The sequence below is a fragment of the Drosophila ficusphila genome, unplaced genomic scaffold, assembly GCF_018152265.1.
Source record: "Drosophila ficusphila isolate 14025-0441.05 unplaced genomic scaffold, ASM1815226v1 contig_47, whole genome shotgun sequence".
Taxonomy (NCBI): Eukaryota; Metazoa; Arthropoda; class Insecta; order Diptera; family Drosophilidae; genus Drosophila; species Drosophila ficusphila.
The window spans coordinates 1902421-1914823 of record NW_025064388.1 but is presented as its reverse complement, the minus strand read 5'-3'; positions in this window follow the sequence as shown (position 1 = coordinate 1914823).

Genomic DNA, 12403 nt, shown 5'->3' with positions numbered 1-12403 from the left:
TCACCAGATCGATTCGGAAGGATGGTCGTTGCGGTGTTTACTATCTATGTTTCGGCGGGGTGGCATGGCTATTGGGCGTACAGGGCGATGTATGTCAAGGGTGGCAACCTGTTCTAGGGTGGGGTAGGTCGCGAATTTGTGACTTCGTCACACCCCTCCTTTCTTCCCGGGAGAAGAATGAGCTCAGCCAAATCACCGATATCTGGCCGCGCCGGGTGACGTGCACCTGGAAGTGCCAAGCTTCCTGCGTCAGCACGAAGTTCCGTGTGAATCGCCTCGGTGGTGCGTCGGCCAGTTCAACCCGCTTGATCACTCCGATGGGTAGGAGACGTCGGAGACTACCAAGTCTCCAGTCAGGCGAGGCTTCCTGCCATCCTTCGGCTGTGTCTGCCGCCTCGCTGCCAGGCATTCGTGACACCTGGCTGCCAGACATTGGTGAGCCAGTTTCTTCGCTCGTCGATGGAATCGTCGTCGTTATGGCTGCTCGCCTCATGGCTGCGGGAGATTTGGGAATGTAATTAAGAGTTCTAAAAGTTACTACGTTGTTAGTGGAGGGAGTGTGAGTAGAGGTGTGGTTCCACGGCTTGGTCATTGTTGCGGCTCTTGGTGCTCTCCGGCTATGTCAGCCGCTGCTTGGTGGTACTCCTTGAGGTCACTGATGTTTTGCCTTCCGGCGCTTGCGTTCTCCTGTTTCCTGCAGTCTGACTATGTTCGGGGGGGGTTTTTGTCCTTCATGATAACTCTGTGCTCTGTGATCGTTGAGGTGCCCGTCATAGCCTCGAATGGGCGAGGTTCCTCCTCCAGGAATTTGGTCACCTCTGCCTGGTCGTTTGGGTTTACTCCAACCATCTCGTTGTCCAGCTCCACTGTGGCCAAGGCGTCGCTCGAAGAAGACGTAGAAGTTTCCTGCTCTGCTTGCTCGTCGTTGTTTCTTAATACTATCTCTGCTGCTCCTGTGTTGCGTTGCTCGTCGTTGTTACTTAATACTATCTCTGTTGACCCTGTGTTGCGGTGCTTAAATCCTAACGTTGATCTTCGGTCTTCCTTCTGCGATGCTGCCGTGGTCTCGGTGGCTGGTATCCCATGACTGGGCTTCTGGTTGTGCTCTCCTGGTGACTGTGTCTCTATTCTTGGAGCTGTGGCTGAGGTTTGGGTTCACGAATGGTGGTCCTGAGTAGGCTGTGCCAACGGGCATCCAACCCATGGGATGCGTTGCTGCTGGTGACATCGATCCTGGTGGCATGTTAATCGTCGTCGGTAAAAAGGAGGCAGTGCCTCGATAGGGGGCAATTCCTGCCGTTGGTTGCCGTCGATATTTGTCTCTTACCACTTCGTAGTTGACTGCCAGTTCCGTCAGATGAGCCAGCGACATGACCTCCTGTCTACAGATGTAGAACTGGTATTCGGGTAAGAGGTTGTCGTAGACTCGCTCTAGCTCCTTTCGCTCGCTGTAGTGTGCCCTATGGAGAAGCACCAGGTAATCCTTGAAATTTTCCCCTTCCATTTGGACTCTCCTATGGATTTCGTCTTCGAGGGTCTCAAAATACCGTGGTGGTAGGAAAAAGATGAGGAAGGCCTCACGAAACGTTGGCCAGGACGCGTTCTGAAGTCGGCCAACTCGAAACCAGTTTTCAGCTCGCCCTACCAGCAACTCTGGGATGTCTTGAGGAATGTGGTTGGTGTCGATGTTGTGGGCCATGGCCCGCTGCTCCAGGCGTTCGACGAACAACACAGGGTCAGACAGACCATCAAACTATAGTCCCCATCGGCGGAACTTGTCTGCAATTGAAGGGTCTGCCCTGTCTCCGGTCTTGGTGAATGGTTGACTAGGTCGGTGGTGGCCCAGTCGCGTTGGCGATGTCGACAGATGTCTAGCGATACTACCGGTGGGAACGGGTATACTAAGTTGTGGATCCATGCTTGTTCCGTTGGTGCCCGGTAGAAGTGGGAACGGAGCTTCCGTTTCGATAGTGTTGGCCCCCAGTTGGGGCTTGTGCTCGGCACGTGGGGACGAGGGTCGAGATGGCTGCGAAAACTCGATGGCCCAGTCATTGAGTTTGTCGTAAGTCTCTGGGGGGTGGTCAGTTTGACCGACGAAGGCTGAGAACCGGCTGCGAAGTTCCTCGACTGTACCCACTGCGTCTAGGCCGAACTCCAAACTCATGGCCTCTAGCTCGAACTTCTTCCTGTACCCTATCCACGAGCGCGGGATAGGCGGTTGGGCTACGCTGGGCTTCTTGGACATGTTTGTTGGGTATATTTTTTTTCTTCTTGAAGTCCTTTGTGTTATCTAGTTTTATTCTAAATTATTTTTATTCCGTTTATTTTACTTTATTCGGTTTTATTTTATTTTATTCGGTCTTATTTTATTTTATTTGGCTTTATTCGTGCTTTCTTTTATTTAAATTTTTGTTTTATTTTATTTCAGTATTGTTAAAATTTTGTTTTATTTTCTTATCCCTTTATCTCCTTTTATTTTAATTTTATTTCAATCTTCAAGTCCCTTGAGTTGAATTTTATTTGAATTCTATTATCCTTAAATTTTATTTTCCTCTTATTTCAATTTTATTATCCTTTAATTTAAATTTACTTGAATTATTTTATTTTAATTTTTATTATATTTCAGTTTAATTTTGATTTATTTTATTTGAATTTTTATTTCAATTGTCGAATCCCTGTTTTTAATTTGAATTTTATTATAATTTTATTATCCTTGAATTTAATTTCACTTGCTTTAGTTTATTATTCTGGATTATTTCCTTGTTTCACTTGTACGGCGTCCTGTGTTCTAGTATCTATTTTCACTTCGGTGTCCTTTTTTTCACTTGCTTTATTATATTTATCCTCTTCGAAAGGAATCCTTCGCGACGATGTTGACACTGCTCTTGGTTCACTGAGTTGTGGTTGCTCCTGGATCTAAGGATCGATTGTCCTGTTGGTTCACTAAGGATCGACTGTACTGCTGGTCCGTTGATGATTGACTGTCCTGCTCTGCTGTTGGTTCACTGATGATTGACTGCTCGGTTTGATCGATGAAGATTGACTGGCTTGTTTGATCTGGAACCGCTGCATATATAGCCAGCCTCTGCTAACTCCTTCCCGGCTGCGATCACTGGCGCCTCTCTCGACTGTTCTGCCCACACACGGTTCTGTCCGCCGTCCGTCTCTGTCGCGGTTTTGTCGCTTTGCTCTCCTGCCGTCCGTGTCTCTGTACCTGCCTGCTTAACCTAACTTGGTGCCTGTTGCTTATTTCCTATTGGCCGCTGCCTGGGCTCTGCCGTCGTCTGTTGCTTTGGTCCCTGTCGTTGTCTGTCTGTCTGTTCTATTCTTCCTGAGGGTTTTTCTAATCTAAAGAGAGCAAAACGTGCGTTTTGTAGTTGCCTTTTTTTCGCAACTGTACCAGTGAGGGGGTTTGCCGAAAGATAGGCGAAAGCGTGTGATCTATGAATATACTACCATAACCTAAAATGATAAAAAAAAAAAACCACGCGTCGGCACCTTGGTGGGTTTTTAGTCCACCAATAGTGGGTGAATCTTCTGAGATCTCCAACTGCTCCCACTGGCCCCCAATTGTCCCTGCTCGGGCCCCACTGTAAGGATGTCTCTGGCTATGCCGGGGTGAAGCCTCAGCGGTGCCAGGGGTGTCCTTCACAGAAAATTTATAAGAAAACTATGAAAGGACACTGGAGGTTCGTGGGCGGTGGGCGACGCATGGTACCTGAGGAGGGAGGGCACTGGCGACGACGGTACGGGTGGTCATTGGCGAGATGGAGTAGCCGACCCCAGTCTCAGCCGACCCAGTGCGTGGTAAAAATTCCAGGCACACTGAGTGGCAGACGACGGGGCTGGTTCCCACCGAGGCAGTTGCTAGCGTGGTAAAAATTCCAGGCGCCATAACTACCAGGGCAGGGCGGAAAGGGGGGTGACCTGTGCCGATGTCGCTGCCGGGTGCGATCGGCGAGCCTGGTCTCTGGATGCGGCGGTCGAGAAGACCCAGTCTCCTCCACCGTAGCCAGTCCCGTGCGTGGTAAAAATTCCAGGCACACGGGATGGCTGACGATGGAGGGCAGAATCGGAGACAGAGGGAGAGGGCGGGAGCCCGGTGGGCCCGATCGAAGTAAGGCTGATCGCTGGGAAATCAGAGTGGTTCCTGCCGCCGCCGACCCAGCGCGTGGTAAAAAATTCCAGGCACGCTGGGGGACGGGCGACAGGGACCCAGATAGCACCCGCCGAGTTAGGTGATGGCGTGGTAAAAATTCTAGGCGCCATACCTACCAGGACAGGGTGGAAAGGGTGAACTGTGCCATGCTCGGGTACGTGTGGGGTCACTTGCCGCGGAGAGGAAAGGAAAACTTAACGGTGCCGATGCTGATGTTTCTCTGTGCAAATGCGAATGTGTGTGTATGTGCGTAGGTGCCTATGAGTTTCTGTAAGTGTGTGCATGTGGATGAGTGCGAGTGTGCGTGGCTTACCTCATAAAGTAGCAAGATGTGTAGGGTTGGATTTTGTGAAATTTATGTATTTATTGGTATAGAAAAGCCGTGTTAATGCCGGTTTAGTTTTGGGAATTTGGAAGTTCTACGTTGACTCATTGTTCTCCGCTCGCGACCTGATCCGCTCGAAAGTTGGAAGTAGACTCCCCGATTGGTTTTCGCTGCCCTTTTGCCCGAGCCTCGCGGTGCAGGCTGCGCTGCCGACTTTAGCTTGCGCAGGCCCTTCGGTCGACGTCGCGTGCCGATCGTTGTTTTGGTTTCGGCGGGGTGGCAGGGCTATTGGGCGTACAGGGCGATGTATGTCAAGGGTGGCAACCTGTTCTGGGGTGGGGTATGTCGCGAATTTGTGACTTCGTCACAATTAAATCATTAAAATCCACCACCGACGCGGAAAACTTTGTTGGTTTCAGTGTGTTTCATTTCCAAATTTTTTTTTGGCGTGAGCGCGAACTGCACAAACGCACATACATACATTTATATCCAAATCCAGCATTCCAACTGCATACACATATAAATTATGTAATCCGTGTGCCGGCTGGCCGTCCGTCCGTAGAGGGGGTGAAGCTGGCTGGCAGAACGTCTGTAGCGGGAGGTCGGTTGACCGTAGTTGTAGCTGGTAATATCAGCCGCTGTGTGTGTTGTAGTTGGCCGGTTGGCCTGCGTCATCAACAGTAGAAATATGACGATTAGGTTGAGAGGGTAACTGCCCTCTTTTAGCCCGCTGGCCTAGAGACTCAGACTGGGTGTAATTTCAATAAATCAAATACGGCGATGGCCGGAGTTTCAATTCGTGAGCGTTAGCTCTTTATTCTTTCAAATCAAAATGAGAACTAAAACTAAGTTGACAAAAAGGAAAACGTATGGCCGGATGCTCGTGGCATCTTCGCTGACCAAGCATAAAATTGCTAAAGTCGCACGATCGCTGGCCACCAATGGCACAAAGGCACGGCCCATAACAGTGCACTTGCTGGCTCAGCACTTGGATACCATAAGGGTGGTTACAATATTAAGGTGGCCATACGTGAGAAATATATTTATAATATAAAAAGATTATCAAATGATATATAAAAGTATAAAAATGGAATAATGAAATATAAAATTGCCCTGCCTAGCTTATGCCGGGAACTGGTCGTTAACTATAATATAAAAAGGTTATCAAATGATATATAAAAATATGAAAATGAAATAATAAAATATAAAATTGCCCTGCCTAGCTTATGTTGGGAGCTGGTCGTTAACTACTCCCCCTTAAGATTGTCGCCGTCCTCGGTGACTACCAATTCGTCGATGGACTTCTGCAACTTGGCAGATGCTCGCTTCCGGCTCCAGCGTTGTTGCAATAGTATCAAGCCGCACAACATAAGGCTAACCGCGACTCCTATAGTGAACCAAATCTTCGGAGATCCCCCGGCCGACACGTCGTCTCTAAGCTCCTGCATGAGGCGCAGGTTGTGTTCGTTCATCCGCTGCAGTAACGGAAGGCTTAATATATTGTCGTGTCCCGTGATATTGAGTAGGGGTGAGGCCGCAATCCCCGGACTCTTATAAACCGAGTTGTTAAGGTTTAAGTAGACGGAGTCGTTTATGATTGCTCTCCTTTCGAAAGTGATGAGATGGGCTCCTTTTATGGTAGTAGTGGGCCCGTCATCAATGGTAACCCTCGTCCGTTCTTCGTTGACGATTATTACCCCGTCATCTACAACTGTAAGGGGTTCCAGGTTGCTAGGACGAGTGCGGCAGACGGCCGCCCCGCCTGCGTGCAATTGACGGGCGCAGGTGTCGTGGGTGGCCCTCTTGCAGAAAGTGGCCAAATTGGTGGAGGAGCAATCGGAGACCGCTAGGATTCCGTCATCACATTCCGCTACTGTGTTGTCCTCCAGTTGCAGTATAGTGTGGTAGTGCGCGACCGGGAAGAGCAGGACCTTCTTACAAATAAACTTAACTTTAGGATACTGTACTACAATATGAATGACAACATTAGATTGGAAAATTTTAATTTTTGAAACATCCATGAGGCTAACTATGGGGACCTCAGTAAGCTGCTCGTCAAAAATAGCCTTTAGGTCATTGTGGTTGAATATAGTAGGATTTATAATATTATTCTTAGCGAGGGTAATAGTGAGCATACAATTTTGGATTTCTGAGATTAGTATTCTATTCCTGGCAAGGAGTGTTACGAATAAATGACCTGAGTCAACAAGCCCATCCTTTTTCTCCTTGAGGATCCTATTGACTGTGTCTGTAAGTAAGTTGATTTGTTTTTGTGTCTCTGTGTTAATAACAAACTGCCTGTTGTTAGCCTCAATGAGCGATGCCTGATTTGTATTAATTCGACTAAGATCGTTCGCGTCGGGCGTACCCGCCACGACCTTAAGGACTGAGCCCAAAAAATCAAGGCTCCTGGCCATCCTGTGGTGTATTTTGAGCTCATCCAAAATATTCTGGGCATGTTCGATGTCAACTTCCAGTAGCTTCCTCATGTGGGAATGTGGGAACAGTTCAAGCATTCTGACCGTGGAGTCAATTATGCTGGCAAACTCGGATAAGTTTGTCGAGTGCCTAACCAGGCCATACTGTTCCCATACTAAAACATTTCCGTCTAACACCGGGATATATTTTGCATGCGAGAAGTCGGTGATCCGTGCACCTGCGGTGGACAGCAGTACAATGGATATTACGGCGAGCCTGTGGAAATTATATCAAGTATTGAGTGTTAAGATAAGGGCGAATGTAGCAGATAAAATGCCTATCTGATGTTGTCCTTATGGACCACCCTCCCCCTAATGAGAACAGATGTTCCCAGATCTGCTTCCACACGCTCTTCCGAATAAAGCGGCGTCAACTTGTTCCCTAATCTCCTGTTGTTACGTAGGTGTACTTTCTCACCAACTTTGAAGACTCGGTTCTGTCTGGAGGGATTAATTCTGTCCAGGTTATACTGTTGTGCTTTGTCAATTCTTGCTTTAATGGCCAGCTTGACCTCGTCGCTGCTGGCGTGGATGACCTCCACTGGCCTAAACTCTGTGACCGAATGTAGCGACCTATTGTATTCTACAGTAGACCGTAATATCAGTTCCACAGTATCCTCGATTTTCTTATCAATTTTGAGGCATCTTGCGATTTCTGCCAGGGTACTGTGAAATCTTTCTACTTGGCCATTGGAGCTACTGTGTAGCGGTGGCGCATTGACCACATCGATGCTATATTGGTTTTTCAGCAATGATGTGATTGTTTCGGAGTTAAAGGAGGCCTCGTTGTCGCAGTATATGGTTTTAATATCTGGGTAGAAGTTTACCAATTGAAGAATAGGAGCTCGTACATCTATTATTGCCCTAGAAACTAAGGGTTGTACGATAGCGAATTTTGACAGTTTGTCAATACAGGTTAAAAAGATTTTTTTGTCGGTTGAAAAAATGTCGATATGCAACATTTCTCCTACGTGTGAAGGGATAGGTGTATTTCCTAATTCCTGCTTCTTAGGATGACGGTCGTACTTAGCTTTATTGCATATTCTGCAGTTTGCGACAACTTCGCTAGCTAGCTTTGACATGTTCGGGAAGTAATAATCCCGAAGGATTTGTTTTGCGTTCTCCTGCGCAGCCCGGTGGGCGCGATTGTGCTCGGTGTTAGTGATCTCAAGCTGTTCATTGGCATTGGTAATGTCGCTGACGAAGGTTTTACAATGCCAAAACTTTGTTGCAGGGAACTCCTGCCTCAATGCATGTTGAATGCGAGCCAGGGTAGGGAAATCACAGTGAATCGCGTTCACAACGTTGGCGTTGATAATCTCTTTAACGGATTCAACAAGCAAGTCTTTGTTATTAAAGTTAATGATGTGGCGAGTTCTATTGCCGAAAACAATGAAATCTCTCCGAAGCGGTTGGCTTGCCTCTTCCAAAATGATTTGGTTTCTGAAGCAATTTAGGGGTTTGTCGGTGGTTTCTATGGTGTACGAGAGCGAAAGCTCACTATGCACCGTGGCTGCATCGGACTGGGCTTCAGCCTCTAAGTTGTTCAGGGGTTGCCGAGACAGCGCGTCAGCTACAAGGTTTTGTTTTCCGGGTGTGTAAAACACTTTCCCGTTGTTCTCATCAATGAAGGCTTTCCATCGCTTAATCTTAGCGTTGGTATTTTTGTCAGATACCGCATATGTAAGAGGCTGGTGGTCTGTGAAGATCCGTACCTCTTTGGTACCGTATAGGTAATTCTGTAATTTGCCTATTGCCCAGACTATCGCCAACAATTCTCTTTCGTTGGTGGCGTAGTTTAGTTCGCAATCTTTTAGTGTACGCGAAATCATAGTAATGGGTCTTTTATTTTGAGACAGTACCGCACCTATTCCGTTCGCTGAGGCGTCGGTGGTTAGGTCAAACGGTAACTTAAAATCGGGGTATGTCAATATGACATCTTCTGATGCCAAGATATTACGAAGGTGGTCGAATGCATTTCGCTGGGTTTCATCGAACCTGACAGCTACTTTTTTTGACATATTCTTGCTGACCGTTCCGTTTTCCCCTTTGAGAATAGCGGTTAGTGGTCTAGCAATAGCGGCAAAGTTTTTTACAAAGCTTCTGTAATAGCTTGCCAGGCCAAGGAAGGACCTGAGGCTAAACAGGTTTTTTGGTTCAGGGAACTCTTTTATTGCCCTAACTTTTTCAGGATCGGTTTTGGTTCCTCCTCTAGTGACGATGAATCCTAAAAATTCTACGCTCTCTTTGAAGAACCTCGTCTTTTCCCGTGCCACCCTCATGTTGGCATCAAGAAGGCGCTTAAGCACAGTGTCAATATGCTTAACATGTTCGGTTTCACTTTCGGAAAAAATTATAACGTCGTCAACGTAGACGTAGCATATTTTGCCAATCTCTTCCCGCAGCACATCATCGATGGCTCTTTGGAAAATACTACCTGCGTTTTTTAGGCCGAAAGGTAGTCGGCAAAATTCGTATTTCCCTCCATTGACTGAGAACGAGGTTTTCTCTCGGTCTTTTTCAGCCAGGTATATTTGATGATACCCTGACTTCAAGTCTAGGGTGGTAAAGAATTTGGCTTTCCCCAGGTTCGCTAGAATCATGGGTATGCTTGGCATGGGATAGCGATCGGCGACTGTTCGCTCGTTCAGCTTCCTGAAGTCGATTACTAATCGCTTCTTCCTGATGCCATTATCATCAGTCCCTTTTTTGTCAACAACCCAAGTAGGACTGTTGTATGGGGATCTGGACGGCCTAATTATACCATTATTCAGCAGCTCCTTTATTTCTTTGTTAACGAAGTCTGCTGCCCTCATAGGATAGGGGTACAATTTGGAGTAAACAGGCTCGTCAGTCATAGTTCGAATAGTAGCGATGATCGAGGTGTTAAAGGTAAGTGCCTCGTTAGAGGTCGAAAACACCTTAATTCTCTTCAGAATAACTTTTTTGAATTCAGCTTTCGCCGAACTTGGTACTACTATGTCATCGATCTTGGTAAAATTGACGTTTTCACAGTCAAGGAATTTGAGCTTTTCAGTGACGTTTGCGTATTTTATTACGCTTGTGCCTAAGTCCAGTGCTACTCCTGCTCGCGTTAGCGAGTCGAAGCCTATTATAGCATCGAACGTGCTCAGTGTTTTCAACAGAAAGAATGGGGCGTCTAGCCCAAAAATGCGCATTATGCACTTGTCTTTGACGTCACTGGAGCCGTGAATGGAGCTCACAGTGAAAGGGGTTTCGACCGGCATTACGTTTCTTAGCTCCTTTACGGGCTTAACGTAATTTTTTGCCGCCCCCGTGTCGATGAGTATTCTTAATTTTGTGCCAGCCAACTGTCGCTCGATGAACGGCAGTCGGGAGCGCTCCCTAAAAAATTCACGAGGTCATTAATTTCGGCAGTGTCATTGTCTTCTTCAATTTCGGTAACTTCAGCCTCAGCTGTGGCGGAGTAATCTGCCTCCTCCCGTTGAGGTTGGGCTATATTATTAATGCGTTGGCGTCTTTGGCCTGACTGACGCTGAGACGAGTTCTGCCTTTTGTAATTGTTATTACTCTGTGGCTTCCCCCAGTTTGTTTCCTGCCTGAATTTTGCCGTCGAGGGGTCTACCTCCATGGGCTGAATTTGATTCTGGTCTACGTTTTCGGGATCCCTGCGCTTAGGCCAGGGGTTGTCCTCACGAGGTTTGCCTTGGCCCTGCTTAGGAATGAAGTGAGGATTTTTATCCTCGCTTCTCCATTGCTTTCCCTGACCCTTATTGTTGCGTCTATTGCCCTCATTGAAAGGGGACCTGTCTTCTATGGCTTTTGCGTAAGATGCCGCGAACGCACTTCTTTCAATGCTGTTCTCCGCCTCCCGGGCTAGCGCTAGTGCGGACGGAATGTCTTTAGGTTGTGCTGGCAGCACGAGTGTTTTAAGTGGTCTTTTAAGCCCTGCAATGAATGCATGAAGGGCGTCGTCCCTAACCTCCTTATTCAGGATGGTTGCCGTGTCCGTATTATGTGACATAACTATCTTGTTGGTGACGAGTGTGAGTTTCCTCTCGACCTCGTCATAGTAAGCCATAAGGTCGGCATCTCCTTGCCGAACCATTTCCAAATTCTGACGTAGCACCCTTAGGGACGTTTTGTCCGCGTATGTGCAATCTAGCCTGGCTATAATTGCATTGAAATTTAATACGGTATTGTGGGACGTGAGGAGTGACCGAGCGGGACCGCAAATTTTGTTCTTGATAATAACAACAGCCTCGTAGTGGGCTTCGCTGCCGTCGTATTTTTTAAATACTTCATATGCATCTGATGCAGCCTGCCTCCACGATACGTATTCGTCGTGGCTACCATTGAATGTTGGCAGGGATTTTACAATGTCTAACTTGACATCGCATTTTATTTCAGGGTTCGGTACTGCCCTTTGATAAACCTCAACCTGCGGCGCTTGCACCGTCAGTGCGCTAACCTGCGTTCTAACAGATTCTAACTCTAAGGCAAAAGCGCTTCTCAGACGCTCTTCCTGCGCAGCGAGAGCGGTGCCGACAGCATTTGCGACAATCGCTTGGACCATTTCCGCGTTCATCTCTGGTTCTGGGTCTATGCTGCTTACTACGGGACAGAATCCTCTTTCTTCGCTGTCGTCGCTTTCAATTTCTTGCTTAATTTCCCTATACTCCCAACTCATTGGCAGCTAAAGGGAGCTGAGTAAGTTAACGCTAGGTACACTGGACAAATGCGAGGTATGGAACGATTGGGACGTAAGACAATTTGTTTTGATGGAGCCACTTTTCTGCAATATCGGCACAGGTGCCGTGGTAAAAACCGCAAAAAAATTAGAGAAAAAGGTCGAGAAGATTTCTTTGCGCCAATACTGAAGCGTCACCTAAAACACAAAAATGTTGTATTAATTTATCCCAAGAACAATTCGATTTACGGAGCGAGACAATAGACATTGGTCAATCGGCTACTAACACAGATATAGTGGATTAATACGGAACAAAATTCGATGTAAATACAGGCACAATGAATCAACTCAAGGAAAAAAGCGAGTGGCAACCTTATCATGTGTATAGAGACCCACACAAAGCATATAAAATACTGTGTGATTTATTTCTTTATATTATTTATTTAAATAAAAAAATTTTTAACTTTGGCACCAGTGTGCGTTGTTTGAGATTTTTTTTATTTTTATTTTATCATGTACTTGAAAAAATTGGAAATCGAAAATCAAATCAACACCAAGAATATGGAATGTTTTGTCATTATTATTTTCGTTATTTATTCACATAAAACTGCTAGTACAAAGGTACGTAACTTGACTTTATTTTTTGTCAAGCACCCAAAAATTAAAATCAGAAAAAATTAAAATCAGAAATCGAAAATCGAGTCACTTTTTATATTTTAATAAAATTCCTATTGCTTGAAATAGGAAACTGTATGCACTTGAAGCACTGG